A 20056-nucleotide genomic window follows, 5' to 3' on the forward strand; every position below is an offset into this window, starting at 1 on the left:
TTTGGCTAGTTGATGGGGCATTCTGTGCCACCACTGAATCTACATTCCTTGCCTTTGTGGGGGGAAAGTGACACTCACAGTAGGTGTTGATTATTTGTTTTTGGTGCTTCCATGCAGTCATTCAACACAGCTCATACAAAACAGAGCAAGCTCCCACTGAGGCAAATAGATGCTTTGCATCCCTAATACCAATGTACACTTAACTACATATTCAGCTGAAAACAATGCTTTGGGATAAGGGGCATTAACATTTGGATGCACATCACTGCTCTGTCTGTGGATTCAGATCTAGCAAATGTAGTACCCCCAGGAACCTACTTATAAATGTTTTCACAAGCAAGCCACAGATATATGCGATATGTAATTAAGATGATTCCATTGAGTGATGCCATTTGATTAAATATGTGTTTATATCTAATTTAAGGACTGCAGTTTAAACACTATTCATGTACTTATACAATGGGAAGAGCAGCTGAATTTATCATGGTAATGATTGAACATTCTATAACAGAATAAGATGATTTGTCCTTCCTCTTAGATTCAGTTTGGTATGACAAAGCTATCTTATAAAAGTCTTACATCAAATTAAAAGAGCACAGACCCATTCCAAGTTTTAGGAAGGAGTCCAATGGAAAGTAGCCAAGTTTTAGCCATTTATCCTTTTCAATAGTTCACAATATAGGCCAGGCATTGATGGGATGGGAGGAAAGTATGTCATTTATTCATGGTGACATCCCCATTACTGCTGTCCATTCAGTCTGCAAACTCAATGTTTGAACAGTTTAACCTACAAAACTCATGGCCACAACACCTGGACTCAGAGTTGGTGGGTTTGTTTTCCTTGTCTCCTGATTTCTGTACTACCTTTGTGGTAATCCCTTTGGACTTAAATTCAGGTACTGGTAATGTAACTAATGTATGTAATCTGGCTATGTATGCATGTATGTACATAATGTATGAAATTCAGCTAGCTTGCTCCTAGACTGAAGCAGTTCTTGCTGGCTTTGTTTCTTTACTGCTGCAAGAGAAAGGTAAGGTCAGAATAATATTTTTTTTTCCCCTTAAAATACTGAGAGAGGGAGAGAGTGAATTGCTAGGGATGTGTGATTTGGGGCTAAGCATCTGGCTATAATGTGGCTACTGAAAACCAACTGTGCAATTATTGCTTTTAAACAGTGCACAGTTCTGTCTGGGAAAGATCAGAGACCGCGTATAGCACAAGCAAAAGAACAAAAAAAAAATAACTCTAACATTTTCCCCTAACCCTCTGACTCCATTGTTTAAGGAGGTCAAAGGTGATGCATTCATATATAATCTTATTTTAAGCAGGTTTCCCCCTCTCATTTGTTTCCTTGAAGTCAGCAGTAGGCAATTAACTCCTACTATAGCTAGGGTAATGAGATATTATTTAGGATTTATAAGCATCACCCCTGATAAATAATCACCCCTCTGCAATCCCAAAGTTTGACTCATTAGATTGTGAACCTGCTGGAAGATCCCCTCCCCTCCCCCCATCAACCTCCGCTCAAGGCCACAGTGATCATTTTTTGCAATTTTACATTTTGTATGTAAAATTGGTTTTTCATGGCATGTTCTAGAATGAAGCCACCAATCTTCATTATGGTGCATAATTTGGTTTGGAATAAGGTTTCAAAGGGAAGGGAAAATTCAGCAGGAGAATCAGCAGGATGGTCAGAAAATCATTTTTGATAAATGGTATTTTCCTATGACAAATTGCATAATAGAAGCATCTGAGCTGCTTATCACACTTTCTATTTGATGTAAGAAAATAATTAAAAAAAACCACTCAAGTTATTCTTGGGTTCCCAGCTAGAGACCTTCTGGATTGATGTTAAGGCTCTGCTTCCCTCTGTCATCTAATCCTTGAATGGACACTTTTTAAATTATGATTGCTATTACTATTGATGGAATAGTTTTACACTGATTGCTGTCTAATTCTGTAAGCTAGCTGCCCAAAGTCCCATAGAATGGGAGGTCTACAAATTCAATCCATTGAAATTTGATTCAGTTCAATTCATCCCATTTGTGCCTCTATTTTCAAGACAATTCAAAGTTCCTCAACACTGTGGTGAACATTTCTTGAGTTTGAAATCAGTTGTGAAGGACTGGGGAGAGGCTGGGAAATGAACAAAAGGAAAAGTAGCCATAAAGAACCAAGAGACGGAAGGTGGGCCCATTGGCTGCTTATTTTATAAATGACAACTTATTTATTTTATTTTATTTTATTTTATTTTATTTTATTTTATTTTATTTTATTTTATTTTATTTTATTTTATTTTATTTTATTTTATTTTATTTCTATAGCCACCCATCTCAACAAATGACTCTGGGCAGCTTACAGTCAGAAAAACTATAAAACACTTGAATAATTAAAACAATTAAAAGTACAAATAAATATATATGGTCACCTAGTACCCAACTTGCTGCGGAAGGTAACGACTGGGGAAGGCAATGGCAAACCACCCTGATATAGTCTGCCAAGAAAACGTTGCAAAAAGGGTCAGACGTGACTCGGTCTTTGCACAGGGGACCTTTCACCTTTCACACACGCTAAGTAAACAATACATGGATGTTAATATAGCCAAGAAATGGGACCTCTAACACACTTGGGAGCCCAGGAACATAACCAGGTCTTCACAGCCTTACGGAAGGCCAGCAGGGTCAGGGACATCCTGATCTCTGAAGGGAGAATATTCCAGAAGGCAGGTGCTACGGCAGAGAACCACCCCTTCTAGTCCCCACCAACCGACATTCCTTGGCTGACAGGACCCGTAGCATGTCCAACCTACCAGACAGAATTGGATGGGTAGAAACAACTTAGCTGATTTGGCAAGAAATCTGGAAAGAAACCTTTCACATCATTCAAAGAAAGTCTACCTTGATTTGCCTTATAACAAATTTCTTTTCTAGTTTCCAAGATTCTGTATTGACCCCAAGACTAGCATCAAAGATACATTCCTGCAATCTTTGCAGTTCTTGTTTCCTTGATCTTGTGGGAGGATCAACATCAGCTCAGTAAAAACAGTGGAAAAGAATGTTAAGTGTAAATAAGTAATTGTTTTATTTATAATGTACTACGACCATGACCAGGGTATATCCAACCACAATCAGAATTAACAAATAAAAATTAAACAGTGTTAAACAATGTTAAAATTACACAAGAGCAATATACACCATGCTGCATTTGTAGTCACTTATACATCTAGAAAATACTAAATCTGTATCCCTGATATTAAAGGCAAAACTGAAATACTTTGGCCACATAATGAGAAGACAGGACACCCTGGAGAAGATGCTGATGCTAGGGAGAGTGGAGGGCAAACAGAAGAGGGGCCGACAAAGGGCAAGATGGATGGATGATGTTCTAGAGGTGACGGACTCGTCCCTGGGGGAGCTGGGGGTGTTGACGACCGACAGGAAGCTCTGGCGTGGGCTGGTCCATGAAGTCACGAACAGTCGGAAGCAACTAAATGAATAAACAACAACAACAATCCCTGATACATCTGCCACCTAACTTTGCTATAAGACTTATGACAAAACATCTAACTTTACCATCTCCTTGAAACAATTATGATGAAACACACTGAGAACCAACATGTTACACTTGGACTGGAGAGACCCCGCTGTAAATTCACCTATGGGGACACTCTGGCACTCCAACCTACCTCACAGGATGGCTGTTGTTAGGAAAAATTGGTCCTATATCTACTATCTGAAGCACCTGGGGGAAAGGCGGGATATAAATCTAACAAATAATGCTATGTAAATAAATGCAATTTGCAATAACCATTACAGAAATACTGCACATCTGAAATTCAACAAAGTGTTCTTGGGAGCTGGTTTGAAAGGTCAGTGCAGTGTTTCTCAGCTTCAGCAATTTTAAGATGTATGGACTTCAACGCCCAGAATTCCCCAGCCAGCAGCTGGGGGATTCTGGGAATTGAAGTCCACACATCTTAAAGTTGCTGAGGTTGAGAAACACTGTGTCAGTGACACCAAACTAAAGATCTCGTAATCCGATGTCCACAAATGTTTACAACAGGCCACAACAGGAGGTCTCTAGCAGATTTCAGACAACTGGATAATTCATATGGAGGACCAGAATTTGAATACTATGGCTAATATTCTGATAGAGCTGGGATTATTGATTGATTGATTGATTGATTGATTGGGTGTGCACCTTCAAGTCAATCTTGACTCTGGCAACTGCCTGGACAGGTCCCTGCACTTTTCTTGGTAAGATTTTCAGAAATGGTTTGCCCTTGCCTTCTTCCTAGGACTGAGAGGGACTGGCCCAAGGTCACCCAGCCAGCTTTGTTTCTAAGGTGGGACTAGAACTCACAGTCTCCTGGTTTCTAGCCTGGTGTCTTTAACCAATACACCAAACTGGCTCTCATGGGGCATATAGGCAGCTATAAAAATTCAGTAGATTGAGTCTTTCCTTATCAACTTAATTTCAGGCTGAAAAAATCTTCATCTGCTTAATTTTAGCATTCTCAGCTGCCTGTGCAAGATACAGGCACAATACTTTTAAAACTGGAAATGTATTCATCATTCACCAGCCAAAGCAGAACCCAAAGAACAGTATTTCTACATGCTTCTTCTAGAAGGTAAGATCTATTTTTGAAGTCCATTTATCTTTCCATCAGCCCTTCTCTCACGCTCTTATGAAAAACATGTCAAAAACATAAATAGTATAAAACAAAACAATAAAGTCACTCAATAAAACAATACGAAATAGCCTTCATTTATCCTAATTTAATTAATTTTTATTTATCCTAATAAATGATAGGAAAAGCTGAATAAATCCCCACAATAAAAATGGCAAGTCATCCAAATGAACTGCAGAAAAAGGATTGAATGAACTTTCTTGGAGGAGAAGTTGAATATTAGGCAGACCATTTTTGAAGAGGGTGGTTAGAATTGGAATCTGAGAAAGATGCTGTTCAGCTGATCTGACATGCTAAGCTGCTGGAGGTAGGATGTTATAAAGCCTAAGACTGTCCTTATCCATCATAATCCAAGGCGTTCAAAGTTTTAGAGCTCTGGATTTATTTATATTACTTATTAAGTAATCCTAATTTGCAGGTCAAATGGTTTGGAAAAGAATTCACAGCCATTGGGGAAACAGTTGCTATCAAGTTGGAACCAATGCCTGGGGACTGTATAGACAAATACCCACATCTCAGTCAGTCTCCTGTGATAATCTATAACTCTTCCAAGAACATTTTGATGAACTCCTTGAACCTGTCCATCCACCTTATTCATGACCTCCCCTTTCCTCTATTTCCCTCAGCTTTGCAAAGCATAGACCATTTCCCCCCTCGTTCATCACTAACATCACATGTCTGAAGTATGTCAGTTTTTCTGCTTGTGGATCATTGCCTAAGAGATACCCTTAGTAACATCTCCAGATATGCAATTTCTATCTATCTATCTTTGTTCTCTCATTTTTAATATCCAGGTTTCATGGTCAAACATTACCACAGGAAAGACCACTGCTTTAATTATTTTGATCTTTATTTTCCTGCAAAGATCCTTATCTTCCAAGATCTTACTTAAGCTTGCTGTTGCCTTCTCCCAAGGATTAATCTCCTATTTCCTTCTCCAGCGTATTTCCATCTTTCTCCAAGCACCAAGACATGCCCCCCACAACCCATCTACCACCTTCTCTTCTTCTCCATCAGCTGTAAGTTCACTAAGCATGCTGGTTGGCATTACCTTGTCTTTTTAATATTTAGCATTAATCCAGATTTTTCACTTTCTCTGTTTGAGTTCTTCTAAATCTCCTTTACCTTAACCAAGAGGTGTCATTTGTGTATCTCTAACAATTAGTGTTCTCCAATTTTCATTCCAGCCACATCTATTCCCATCCTGCCATTTTATATTCTCTATATAAGTTAACGAGATACAGGTAAAATGGGCATTTTTTGTTTTGTTTCCTTTCCTATTAACACAATGGTTTAGTAATTTGTGTATTCCCATGCATTTCTTGTCTTCATTATGATTATATAGACTATTTTTTCCAAATTTCTAGACCACATAATTTTGTTCCATATTTGTCAACATAGAACGGGAAGCACTTTAATTGCTATTTCTTCAGCAGTGTTAAACAGTTCAAAGGTTTTTCATCTGTGCCTGGACTTTCCTATTTGATAACTGATCTGTGATGTGTTATACGTCAATTTCTAATGGACTTGATTCCTCAATATCTGCTGTGTCTACAAATGCTTCATAATCCTGATTTGGAAAGGGGTTCAATACAGTATTTCTACCTTCTTTATCTTCATTTGCTTCTTTAAGGTCTCTTCCATGATCATGCTTTGGAATTCTTGTCTTAGTGGTAGAATGTCCTATCATTTTTCCAGAATGTTTTCCCTAAGAAAAAAATTGTCTTCTTTTTTCCTTCACTTTTCATTGTTATGTTGGTGAAATAAAAGAAAGCTGATATATAGGGTAAAGTAGACGATGCTGTTCTCTTTTTCACCAGCTAAAACTAAGTCCTTTCCAAGCCTTTTTCTAATCTGGAAGTTACCCAAAGCATGAATGACAAAGTTCCAAATTTAGCTGAAAGGGGTGAATGGCGGAAAAGAAATGGCTACACATTTTATTAGGGGCAAATGTCCAGTAAAGAGCTTATCAAATGCACACCGTCATCGTTCTTCCAAGATTGTCAAGGCATCTACTTTTCTTCCTTTTATTTTCTTACCTTCTTATGAAGCAGGTAAGTCTGAGAGGCAATCACTGATGTCAGATCACCCAATGAACTTCAGGCCCATGCATGGATTTAAATCTAGGCCTCTCCTCTCCTTCTCTGGAATCCTTACAATTCATTGGCTCTCAATTCTGGCTATTAATCTTAAGAGACAATCACATGTTTCTTAAATTTTATAGAAATCTTTTATGCTTCTCCAAAATGGTCTCCTGTTGCAGATCTCTCTAAACCAGGATTTCTCAACCAGGGTTCCATGGACCCCTAGGGTTCCACGAGAAATCATTAGGGATTCCCTGGGAGATCACAATTTATTTTAAAAATTATTTCAAGTTCGGGCAACTTCACTTAAAGAGGTAAGTTTCATTCTTGATTTTTAGTTTAAGAACACTGTTAATGCATATACTGTATACAGGCCTACCCATGAAACGAATATAATAATTTTGTAACTTCTGGCCTATATTTGAGCCTTAACATGCAGGGGTTCCCCGAGGCCTGAAAAATATTTCAAGGCTTCCTCCAGGGTCAAAAGGTTGAGAAAGGCTGCTCTAAACAATGCAAGAATGCAGGGGTGAAAATATCTAATTTTTTTAGAATACAAAGGTACACTCATGTCAGAGGAATGGACCTTTTTCAATAGCCCCCTTTCTTTTTCTTTCTTCTGACTGTAAGGGAGGGTGCCATTCAATCCCAAAAGAGGAACTTTGCCCCCAAAGTAAAGCCTTAGTTGCCACCAAACATGTTAGCAAAAGCCTGCACTAAGAGAGATATCCCAGCTTCATTGCCACTGAAGTTTTCAACCATCTCCTTCCCCAGCAATTCCCTTTGCTTTCCCACCTTCCCCCCACTCTCATATTATGATGGATAAAATGCTTTTGCTCACTACCTGCATCTTCCTGGGACATCTCCCCTTAATCTTTTTTCTGTTTAACTCAGTTTGACGTGTCTCTAATACCTATTTAGTGCTGTCACCTCTGTCTAATACCTCAGCCCTCAGCAGATGGGTGTATTTCTGCTTCAACCTTATAGGCGAAGCAGCCGGGAAATCAAGGGCAGATGGCACAGAATAAAGGAAGCGTTTACACAGAGCTTCATTTGTGGTAAATGGTAAAAGCTCCTCAATTTGCAGATATCTCCAAGGCTGAAGTCAGGGCACACCACTCACAATTTCTTCTTTTATGAGGCACTGCAGTCTTGATGATAAATCATTTCCTGGGCTTGATGGCTTCCAATCTTTTCATTTTGCTCCAACGTCCTGGAACATATTGACTTCAGATGTACATGAATGTCAAAAACAAAAACATTGAGGTCATAATTTGAGCTTTGCCCTCCCAGTTTTAATTGTGTAGATATATACTTTGGGAAGTGGAGTAGGATAACAGAGAGGAACAGGCAGCTAAGCAAAGATTCCTTTGATGTTCCATTGCGGTCACTTGTAATACTTAAAAGGCAATCTATATGTTAAAAAGCAGCTTCACTCTTCAGTGGCAGGGACACACTGTGCTGAACCATCAGGCAAACCTTCATCTCTGTAAGTCACAGTTGTTAACAGTAGAGTCAGTTCATAGAATAGGCCTACTTATTTTCCACAGCTTTTCTTACCTTAGGACAGTGCTAAGGTTTGGGTAAGATTGCCATATGTCCACATTTCCTAGCTATTTCCTCCTCCTACTCTGGCCACAGTTCTATCTAGCCATTGTGGAATGGAGCAACCGCATGTATAGCAATCAGGAGGAAATGGAGCAGGGGGTCCAACTGGAAAAAAGCATTCCCCGATTGGTGTGTGAAGGAGAGTGGGTCTGGCCAGAACGTACAAATAGACCTGCAACTGCCCACTGGGCACTGAAAGGTGTTAACAGCTGAAGAAGAGAGAGAGAAAGAGATCATTTAAGTACCAGCTTAAAACAAAGAGATTTGCTTTCATGTAATGATTGCTGGATTAGCTGGCAGAGATTTATGATTTTACACCACAAGCTCAGATTTCAGTGGCAAAGACTTTTGATTTAGAAATGCTGCTTAAAACCCAGTTATCTCTGATGGGATTTAATTGATTTTGTGAGCTCTCTGCAGCTTTACAGTAGTAGGAGAGCAAAAATAAATATATCCATTGGTTCCCAGACTGAAATAGTTTCGGGAGACCACAATGTAAACAGCGAGTTGCAAGCTTTTCCGTTATCAGTGAAAAGATCCATCTCCTTCCCAGAGCATAGGAAGTCTGTTAGAAAATGTTAAAAGCTCCATTGTAATGTACTAAAAAAATAATTGGTTCTAAACAGGAAATAGTTGGATTGCTTGAATTCTTGTAACCTTATCCCATTCTTCTCAATAAATCTTGCTAAAGAGAACTCAGAATCAATCGAGCACTTTCATCTCTAAGTAGCTTGCAAAGAGACAATAAAATTTGCACATCATGATATGCATTCTCTGTGGTGTCCGTTTTTCCCTCAAAAGTTGAAGTAAGGTAATTTAGACATTGAGTTTCCCACTGTTTCTTCTCCCAGGATTGATGAGGGAAAGGCCCTCAGAGCCTTCAACTTGTTCTGCTTACATTCACCCACAAGGTACCTCTGATTTTGGTACCTCGAAAGCATATATGATTAAATGTCCACCACAATTGATCAGTTTGAAATATGCCACCAACTATGATTAAATTAAAGCTTCTAGAGCTCCTTCACAGGTGCACAGGAGAAGAGAAGTGAAGTCTAAGACCTCCAAGTTCTGCTCATTTATCTACAGCTATAATAAAGTATGAATCTTCTCATTTAAAACAGATATTCATAGAATTAATAATCATACAGAAATTGTCACTTTCCAAAACGATATGTGTTGGCTTGTGTTATTCCTTCAGGTCATAACATTTTTACCTCACTGATATTTATATACAGGCAGTGAATTACATGGTGGGAAGACCAACAATAACATGGACATAAGTTTTTTCTTGTGGTTCCTGAACCCAGAAATAAGATTATGCTTAGCTCAAAATCAGTTTTGACTGCTGAATGCTAGAGGGATGCTAGAGATCTGACTATAAACAGTTCAAAATCCTGTAGTGAAGCATCAAAGGCATAACATTCCTGTATGGAAAAGGACATCAGGCACCAACAAAAACAGCAACAAAAATGATGTCCACTACTGCAGCAAAGCCCCATGCAAACCTAGAAAACATATGCACAAGTAAAAGCTAAATTTGCAATCAACCAACGGAAGATTGGCTTCAAATCATCTCTTTGTCACTGTAATTGATTAAAAGCCACATGAAAATTGATGACTTGATTTTCTCAGAGAGAGTTTGCACGTGGCCCAAATCCTCAGGAGTGCTATTGGCTTTATCTATCGACTTCCTTCCAAATCAACCTGTTTAAGAGTACATTAGTCAGTTCACTAATAAACTTAAAATGCACCCTAATTACTTTAATGAGTTCAATACACAGCATTAATGTGATGTTGTGACCTGAGAATTTAGTCCCAATATTATCATACACTGGGGGATTTTAATGTAGCTGTTTTCTCTCTTCCTATCTGACAATTTTCAATCTAAACTTTTATTACTTTATTAAAAAGGATGTTACCTTTCCAGCTCACTTTAGCATTAATCCCTGACCATTGTTTTTCTTTTTTTCCTCATACATCTGGCTGCAAAAAGTTACTAAGGTAGCATAAAGGTGGTCTTCCAACATGCTGCATGATTTTGATTGCTCTGAGACCAAAGTGTAACTTTAAAAGCTCTTTACACTCAAACAGGGCTTAAGTAGGACATTATTAGTTTGAGGGTGGCTATAGAGGAATGATGAATGTCTTCCAACAAACGCAGACCAGCATTTTACTGTATTATTGAACATATTTAGGGGATTTTTTTTCAAGCACGTGTCTCTTATTTCAGCAGGTTGGCAAATGTGAATTCCATTGGCACTCCTGAACAGCTTCAAACTAAAAAGAGACAGGTTGTTGATGTTTATTGAATATAACAGCATAAAACTTAAGCAAACTCTGTAACATATTCCTCTGGCTATTTATATTATACTATATTGAACTGGATACTGACATCCATTTACTTTCTCCTCTCTTTTCCCCTGATTGGTATTAGCAGGCCTTTACATTTTCAATATGCTGCAAACATTTTTGCTAGCAAATCATGCCAAAGATTTGTCAATAATTGAAACCATAGGGAGAAAACTGTTTCATAAATTAGACTTTGCCTGATGAAATGGCATAACTTAGATAACATAGGATAGAATCAAAGCTTTCTCCCATTACTATGGTTTTATGCCTTTTAACATATATTTATTTCAGCAGAGCCTATAAAAAGCTAACTTCTTTTTACAAATAAACACACATTTATAATTTGGAAACTCTAAGCTTACATGCTCGCAAGAAAATACTTTCTCCCATAAGATGTGGCCAAATTCTGAACATCAGAGGACACATACCAATGGCTGCTACTCCTGGTGGTTTTGTAGCAACATCATGAGTTGCCATAAACCACAATGATGCCAAAATGACAACATGTGAGTGGTGATGTCATAATACTTATGTCCTGACGACTGACACAAATACAGAAAGTTTGGCATTTGTGTGATAGCACCATCACAACCATTTCAACATTTTCCCTTCTACAGATGTGTGAAAACTCCAGAACCAGGGTGGGGATGTGGCTGCCATGATCAATGTGGCTGCCATGACCAACCTTAGGCATTGCTTTCAAATGCCACTTTCTCCCTTCTCAGGCAAAAGCAATTACAGTCATAGACTAAACTCAGTAAAATTACAGACTAGGAAAAGCATTTTTTACCTTCTTAATTTACACTCAAATAGCTCTCAACAGACTGAAGTTAGTAATCCTGTCCCATAACGGTGACCTTCTTATGGCGTTCCAATTCTAAGTCAATTCTCTTCATTTAACAGTATTATGAAGTGATGGAACAGCATGTTAAACAGCGAATATATTATTGGTAAGAAGACAAATGCCCAGGTTAACATTCAAATTATTCTTCAGACATTTAGAATTGGACCTCATCATCTGGTTGCCTCTCACACTGTCCTCTTCCGTGGGCCTAACTTAACTAGCTAGTTCAAGAGGGATGCTCTCTTGTGGGGTCCCAACTCTGCTAAAACCATTCCCTGAAGGAGGCCATAGAATATATATGGTTGAATGACCAAGTATAAATGACTTTGCCTGTCATTGAAACTGAAACGTCATCTTCCAATTTCTACAGTTAAATTCTATGCAGGAAAGAAGAAATCTCACCAGTTCCAGAAGCCAGGTTTGAGAGATCTATAGAAGCTGTAGAAATTAATGGTTCTGTGCACTGAAGCTCCAAGGCATTTAAGAAAGAGAATCTTCTCACTGTTTTAATCTCTACCCTTAGGACCTGGAATACTGCCACTGGTGTAGCATTAGCATACAGGGGAATGAGATGGAATTCAATTGCAAATTCCAATACATCTCCAATTGAGACATTTCATCATGGGCAGTGGGTGAAGTGACTCAGTGGAACCCAGCAGCTGGTCTGAGTTCCAGGTTTTGCAACATTAAGTGGAAGCTTGGTGTTTGCTGTGGTTGTGCTGATGCAGTGGCAGCCATACTTCTCTTATAAGAAGGCCCTCCATTCCTTTGCCAAGATTTTGTCTGAAAAGCCCTGCCTCTCTCTACATTCACAAGGCGAAAAACATTAATTTATGAAGATACTTCCATTGGAAAAACTCTTCAGAGATGGGCAGCCTAACATTGTTCAAGAATCTGGAGGGCACTATCCTTGGAAGAAGCCCAGATGAAGAACCATTGTTGGAGGTGGGTTGCCATCTTTTCACTTGACAAATAATGAACTTTCTATTCATTCATCCCATCATGTAAGAGAATCAGAAAGGCATTGAGGATGTTATTAGGACTGTGATAGACTCAGATATCGAGCCAGATCATTTTATTTTTATAGGACTGGAAAATCTTTTATTGGCCTAGGTAGCATTTTCTGTTTTGATACTCAAAGTATGGATTACATTTTGGAAAAAAAAGCATCCTTCCCTTATTAACTGTTTATACAACAGTTTGGCCCTTGCTGTGTTCTGAAAGTTCTTCTTTCGTACAGTTTTAAAAACTCAACTAATTATAAACTCTGTATGTCATAACAATGAGATGGCATATATTCATTTGAACAATGAGATGGCATATATTCATTTGAACAAGGTCTGAGGGAAAAAAAAAACTATGGGGACCAGTTGAACAATTCTGAGATATTTATTTATTTATTAAACAAATTTATAAGGCCACCCAATTCACACATGGTGACTCTGGGCAGCTTGCAAAGTTAAAAACCATGGAAACACAATATTCACCCCACGGCAGCACCAAACACATTCAAATCAGCCATTTGATTGGCTCTGAAGCGATCTGGGGTCCCCAGGCCCATTGACAAAACCACGTCTTCAAGTCCTTCCAGAAAAGGAGCAAGAAGGGGGCCAATCTTATCTCTGGGGGATGATGTTCCAAAGGGAGGGAGCCATCACGGAGAAGGCCCTTTTCCTTGGCCGCACTAGATGTACCTCCCTAACTGAAGGGACCCACAGCACACCCTGCCTCCCTGGTGACTGGGGAAAGGCGACCCTGCAAATAGCCTCACTGATACATCAAATAAGCCTCACTCATTCTTGATTACACCATGCCAAGGATGACTCTTGCATGAAATGAAATATAGGCAGGACTTTAACTTTCCTACTGTTGTCCTCTGTTGAATATCCACTGTCCACACTAATAACTATGTTATTAAACAGGCACTTCTATAGCAAAGGAACACACTTAAACATTCAGCAACTTTAGCAACTTCTTTAAGTGCAGGATCATATTCCAGAGGCCACATTTAACATCTCCTTGCCAATTTCCTTGCTTCTAATGATTATTATTCAGTATTTCAAGTACCATCTGTGCTGCTGCTGAGTAAATGCACACAAGTGTGCTGGAAACAGATTTTTTTCAAAAGATTTTCCTTCTACCAGGCACCATCAACATCAAAATATATTCTCCATGGTTGTTAAGATGTGTTCAGACTGATTTTCCTTCTCCTATAAATACTAAGATGTTAAAGTTGTTAAGTTGCTAAGTGGGAAGACTGCACAGATGATGAAAAACAATGTTGGTATAAAGCAAGTTCTTGCTTGTATGAATTTGATTTAGACGCCACAGGGGGATCGTATCTTTTTATCCTAGCGAGGGAGCAACGTTTGATAGCTATCTATGACTGTTCATTGAATGATGAATATTCTATTGGAATTATTGGTTTGTATTACTTAGTTTTATTTTAGTGGTCTCATACGCTACTCTATATACTGTGCTCTGCATTGTATCTAACTCTGAGCAGCTTACATATCCTATTCCATAAAATAAGAGAGCTGAAAAAATGGGTGTGCCTACTCAAGCAGCCCTCCCCTTCCAAAAAAAAAAATCAGAATGGAAGATGTTCAGGAATTCGATTCTTTTGGTTCAGGTTGTCTGCAGGTACCAATGTTCAAAGCAGAAGGTTTACAAAATGGTGTTAAGTCACCATCCTGCCTCTTGTTCTATCCCATGTTTAAATTCTTTGTACAAAATTTAAAACGAAGCAGGGGCAATCATATTAGCAAGAAGAAAGCAGCATGGCCTTTATTATTTATGCTCTGAGCTCTGAAGCCAATTACAGAGGCATTGCCAAGACTGTGAGATTCTGAGATTCCTCTCCAGACAGATTTGCTTGGCCTGAGAACAACGTAGATATAATATTGCTTCTGATTAGCAAAAAAATATTCATTTGGGTCATTGAACTACTGCTAATGGCATTCTAATAGATGTCACCATAATTCAAGCTTTCCAAGTCTTTTAACCAAGATGGTATTAGGATCTAGGTAATATATTCTAAGGTAGCCTTTCCAACTCATGCTTTCTGGATGGATTGGACTATACATTCCCATTAGTCCTTGAAATGGAAAACTTCGGAAAAGGGACAGGCCAGAGAAGTTGTAAAGCCAGTTTCAGAATAATGATGATCACAGATCACTTCCTTCTCTTTCAGTTCAGTGAGTAGTTTAAACCACTTGTGGAAATTAATAGGTGCAGACTGGTATACATAGATGTCTATCACGCAGACAATGTGCCTGATTTGGGGTAGTGTGACAATGTGACATTGACAACATGATAGCTTCTGAGGGATGCCTAGGCTAGCATATCATTGACACAAATCACTGGCACCCAATATTGCCTGAGAATCATTCTCAGTAAATTTGGCAGCTCCCCAAGTTTGTAACAAACTCTTTTTTTCTCCTTGTTCTTGAGAAGGATTTCGAATTCCAGAATGGAGCTAGGCAAATCCACAGAAAGTTAGACAGCCTGTAATGGCAGCATAGTCTCCAGAATCAGGAGCTGTGCCTCTGAATGCAGTTTGCTGGAAGGCAATCAATGAAGAGATTTAGTGCCCTTATATCTCATTTGTGGAGTTTATAGAGGTATCTGTGGAAACCAAGGACTGAGCTAGATAACTTTGCAATTAGTTCCAGTTGGTCTCCCTATCTTCTTTATGAATACAACCTGGACCTTGTTAAACCAGCAGGCAATTGCTAGGCACAGGCTGAGCTGTCCCCAGCTAGAAATGGCAAAGGTGATGTGATTCCCCAGGTGCAACAAGAGAGGACTCAGAGGTGAGCATCTTCCGGAGAAGCTCCCTTTTTGTGGAACACTTTCCCCTCCCCCCTGACATTAGCACTGGAGCCTCATCCAAGTATCCAGGAAACTTTAGAATGAGCCTTTTTAAATGTGCATTTGGGGCTCAGGCAAGGGTGAAAGATGCACCAACCTTGGGATGAATCTGGCTGCTTGGTTTCATAAGATGTTATGGTTTTTAATGTTATGATTATGTTTGAATTTATGTTGAGAGTATTTGTCAGTACTACTGTTGGATGCATCTAATAAGTTTGGTCAGTTTGAATTATTATAGTGTACTGTACCGTACTGTATGTCTTATCAGTCTTTCTGTATAAGCCACTTGGAACTGCTTAGAAGGGGCTCAGAAACATTTGTAATACAGAATAAACAGGCTGGTAGTCAGTTTGTGTACTAAGCCTCTACACCATGGTGTTCCTAGCCCAGACCCACCCCAAGTGATAGCCAGAGTCTGTGGGAGGTTTCTTGTGCCAACCCAAGGTATTTTTCTATCTTGGGAAACCAGGGGTCCACATCTACAGTATATCACCACACATAGAGTCCGAAGCCAATTAAGTGGCTTTGACAGCTAAGTGGAAAACCACCCCAACTCTTCTCCTTCCTTATGGTAGATACACAACAGGCAATGTTTTGCTGTTGTTTTATAGAACCCAAATCTACTGCCTGGGGCAAGAGCTCCACATTTCCTAACAGCAGAGTCAACCCTGGAACGTTTGAATATGGACATTCCAGCTGCAGATCTAACGGTCTCGGATTCCTAGCCAGCTCTTGGGACAAGAACAGAGAAAATGGTGACTCAACGCAGGAATTTCAGACCTGTTGGCAAATGGCCCACCAATATGAGTCACTCAGGAGGAGGGGCAGAGCTGCCTCAGAAGCAATGGCCAAGATCAAGCACTGGCTGAAACACAGGAATGGGTAGAGGCAGGAGCTCCTGCGTAAATTTTCAAGCTAAGCTGATTCACCATTGAAGCAACAACTCCCTTACAGTAGATGTTCCAGGCCACAGTCTCTCCTGAATGGGAAAATAAACAAGATTATGCACAGAGAGGGCAAACTGCAAGCAAACTGGCCAGTCCAAAACCTTGATAGAAAGATGGCCCGGTTCAAAAGCAACTCCGCCTCCTTAGTGAAAATAATTTAACTGATATAATCTGGGTTCCCCCTTGTAGTAGCTTTTGAGTGGACCAAAAGAAAGGAAGATCTCTCATTCTGCTCTCTGTTTGTAAATATGAACATACAGTTGGAGGTGAAAGCATTTTTGTGTCCATTGGCGTGGGAATCTAACCTGAGCAAGGATTAGTGAAGCAAGCTTTATAACAGAACAAAGATTAATTGACAAGAAATACATTATAAGGATAGACAAAATGCAGCACCCAGGTAGTTACATCTAACTGGGAGGGGAGTCCAAGAGCATGTTTTCTGTCTGTGTGTGGCCAGGAAGAAAGGCAGAAGGAAGTGACCTCAGATTAGTAGTCAAAAAGCAGACAGAGTAATAGAAGGGACACAGAGTGAATCCTTAACCTTCCAGATAGATATATGCCACAGCCTCCTTGCAGTGAGTAGGCCATAAGGTGCTGAAGACTCAGTACTGTTGAAGTCATACCTCCAACACATACAGCTGTGCTGATATCTGTAACTTGACTCCATAAAAGTTTGAGCCAAATGGGCCCTTGAATTTTTAACCATTGAAGCCAAGCAGCTGATTGAGAAGCATTCTGTTTGCAGGGATTTGTGGTTCTATGAAGTCTCCAGCCAGAAGCAGCACATCTTGCTTGCATGTTCTGTTGATTTCAGATTGAACTTGACCGGAACATGCATCAACCTCCATTTCTGCCTCATGGTTGGAGCATAACTTGGATAACCATCATATTAAAGGGTTGTCCACAAAATCTAATTAATATTATTCAGTCATTGTATTGTCTTTGCTATATCCTTGTTGAAATGACACTGTTGAAAGCAACGTCATTCCTGCTTTGTTTCTTGGGTCCTGAATGATAGGATCTTCTATGTGAAAGTCTCCCTAGAAATGCACCTAGCCCCGTTACTACTCAGTCCTTTACTAATTCTATTTCAGCAAGTTCTTTTTTTATTTCTACTATTTTTCTACTATTTTTTAAACGTTTGCTGTTTGTCTTTTTCGGTATTTTAAGATCATGGATCATGACTGTATTATTTTTTTTACTGCATGACTGATTGTAAGCTATCTTGATTATTTGTTTAGAAAGACAAGTATAAGTGATACAAGCAGATGTTACTATTATGAAAGACTTCTTACTGTATCCTTTATTAGACTTGATTTTTGAGGTGAACATAATATGATTCATACCCAACCATTCAACTCAACTTAAGACTTGGTTTATGCTCCAAAGCCTGAAATTACTGTGCCAACAGCAATATATTTTACAAAGAGATTGAAAAAAATAAAAAAAAATATGCATAAATAGATTAGATTGCTATAAGCCAATTAAAAAAAAAACAGAATTTCTCTGAGATATGGAACTGAGGTCAAGGACACAGAAGCACCTGTCTATCAAGAAGGAGAATAAATGACAAAGAAAAGACTAACAAGCAGTAATTTTATCTGTTCTTCAGTGTTCGTTTTTTCACTCTGAGCAATGCTTACTCATGATGAAAGTACTGAGGTTATGAGGTTCTAGTCTCCGTATACTAGCCTTTAACCCATCTTCTCTAATATCAAGCATTCAACTTCAAGTGCAGATGTGACAAAAGAGGACAAGCACACTGTTTTGCTGGTATTGTGGTTCTTTTTTATTATCAGGATGCCTACTGAGCTACTGCACTCAACGTTTCATTGCTTTCAGCTCTGCTCTCAAAACCACACAATGACTCTCCTTTGAGTATCCCCACTAACACAAAACCACAGAATCACAGATAACAGCATGATGTGAAAAGCCCCCAACATGTTCTCCCATTGTATAGGATGTCTTCTCTGAACCAAAATAATTCAAAACAAAAATCCCAGCACTTCTGTTGTGCCATTATTGGAAGAACTTCTGCAGCCTCTCCTGCAGTCCATGGTCAATAACAGAATGTTCAAAAACACAAAAATGAAGATATCCCAGAGAGGAACTCTCTAACATACTATTCCAAATATTTAAAGTCAAGATTAAAGAGCTATGTAATAACATTTCCCTGAATAACCTCTAAACATTCTGTTTGCATCTAAAATGAACCTCATCTTTTCCAAACCCTTCCAAATTCCTTCACAATGCCCATCTGCTCACTGAGCTCTTAAAAGGACATAGCTGGCCTCTAACACACATTTATTTATATCATGCTTTGCACATAAGTGAACCTTCTTCCACCACCCTAGCCATCAAAGTCCTAACTCATGGCCCCCCTTATGGAAGAAAAGTGGAATTGCAGTTGTACTTCCATCAGATAAGAAGACCTCATTCATGATGTGTGAACTTCTCCAGAAACTGCCATACAAGCCATTGGATTCAACTCTTTCTTTCCTATCAGTGCTCTTCATTCTCATTCCACCCAAAAAAATCGGGGGGGGGGGAGCCAAAAGAATTTTGAAAGCCACCTGAATGTAACAATTTGGAGGTCCACAAGACCTAGATTTTTAATATTTTGCCTCCCATCTGCATTTTGTTTCCAAGAAGAATAGGAACGTATAATCAGTATTCGAGAAGGAACACTTCTCCACAGGAATTCCCATCAACACAACCATTCCCACTCTGGTGCAGATGGCAGCCACACAACGCTCCCACGAATTACCATCTGGCCCCTTATCATGGCATGAGTTTCCTGCTGAACTATTCTTCTTATGTTAGCTACAACAACAGGCAGCATCTGCTTCAGAAAAGCAGGACCAACCCGAAGCATCCCAAACCCTTCAGCAGGAGTGTCCGTTCCTTCTTCCTGGTGAGCAGATTGGAAAAAAGATGTAGCAAGAAATGTCAGAGCCAAGTCCAACAGGGAAGAACAATTTTATGTCTCTTCCATGGCAATCCTACCACCAGATTAAAGAAAAAAGAAAAAAAAGACAGAAGCAGCAAGGAGTACTGGCCTCATCACAACTGAAGCATACCTGTCTTCCTGACCAATACCCTGGATTTCATCATGGCCTTCCTAGGGGAAGGGAAATGTGTGTTTTTGTACAAACCAGAGAGAGAGAGAGAGAGAGGGAGGGAGAGGGAGGGAGGGAATTTTTTTTTAATACTTAACTGTCTTAAATGAATTTTATTGTCGAGAAAAAAGACCTCTTAAACTCAGTGGATCTTGTACCCAAAATAAAAATTTAACCCATGATGATGCTGATCTCCACTTATTCTAAAGAGGTTCTATGAACTGCAGAAACAAGCTTACCTAATTCAGTCTAATATCCAGTATTATATTCTAAGACTAATACACTCAAATGGACAATATTCTAGTAGGAGAATTCTATTTCTCTAAGTGATATTTCAGTTATCTGCAGTTCTGTCATCCAAGATATCTGATTTTGTTCAAATATGTTTCCTCAAATAGTCGTTCATTTGCCCACATGGATACACAGCTATACTTGGGCATATAATCTCACTTTTATGGCAGTGGATGATAGATTGATTAGTGTTTTGTTACAGACCTACAGATACTGCACAATGATCCAGATTTGCATTGTACTACTCCCA

Source organism: Candoia aspera, chromosome 8 (assembly GCF_035149785.1).
Source record: "Candoia aspera isolate rCanAsp1 chromosome 8, rCanAsp1.hap2, whole genome shotgun sequence".
Lineage (NCBI taxonomy): Eukaryota > Metazoa > Chordata > Lepidosauria > Squamata > Boidae > Candoia > Candoia aspera.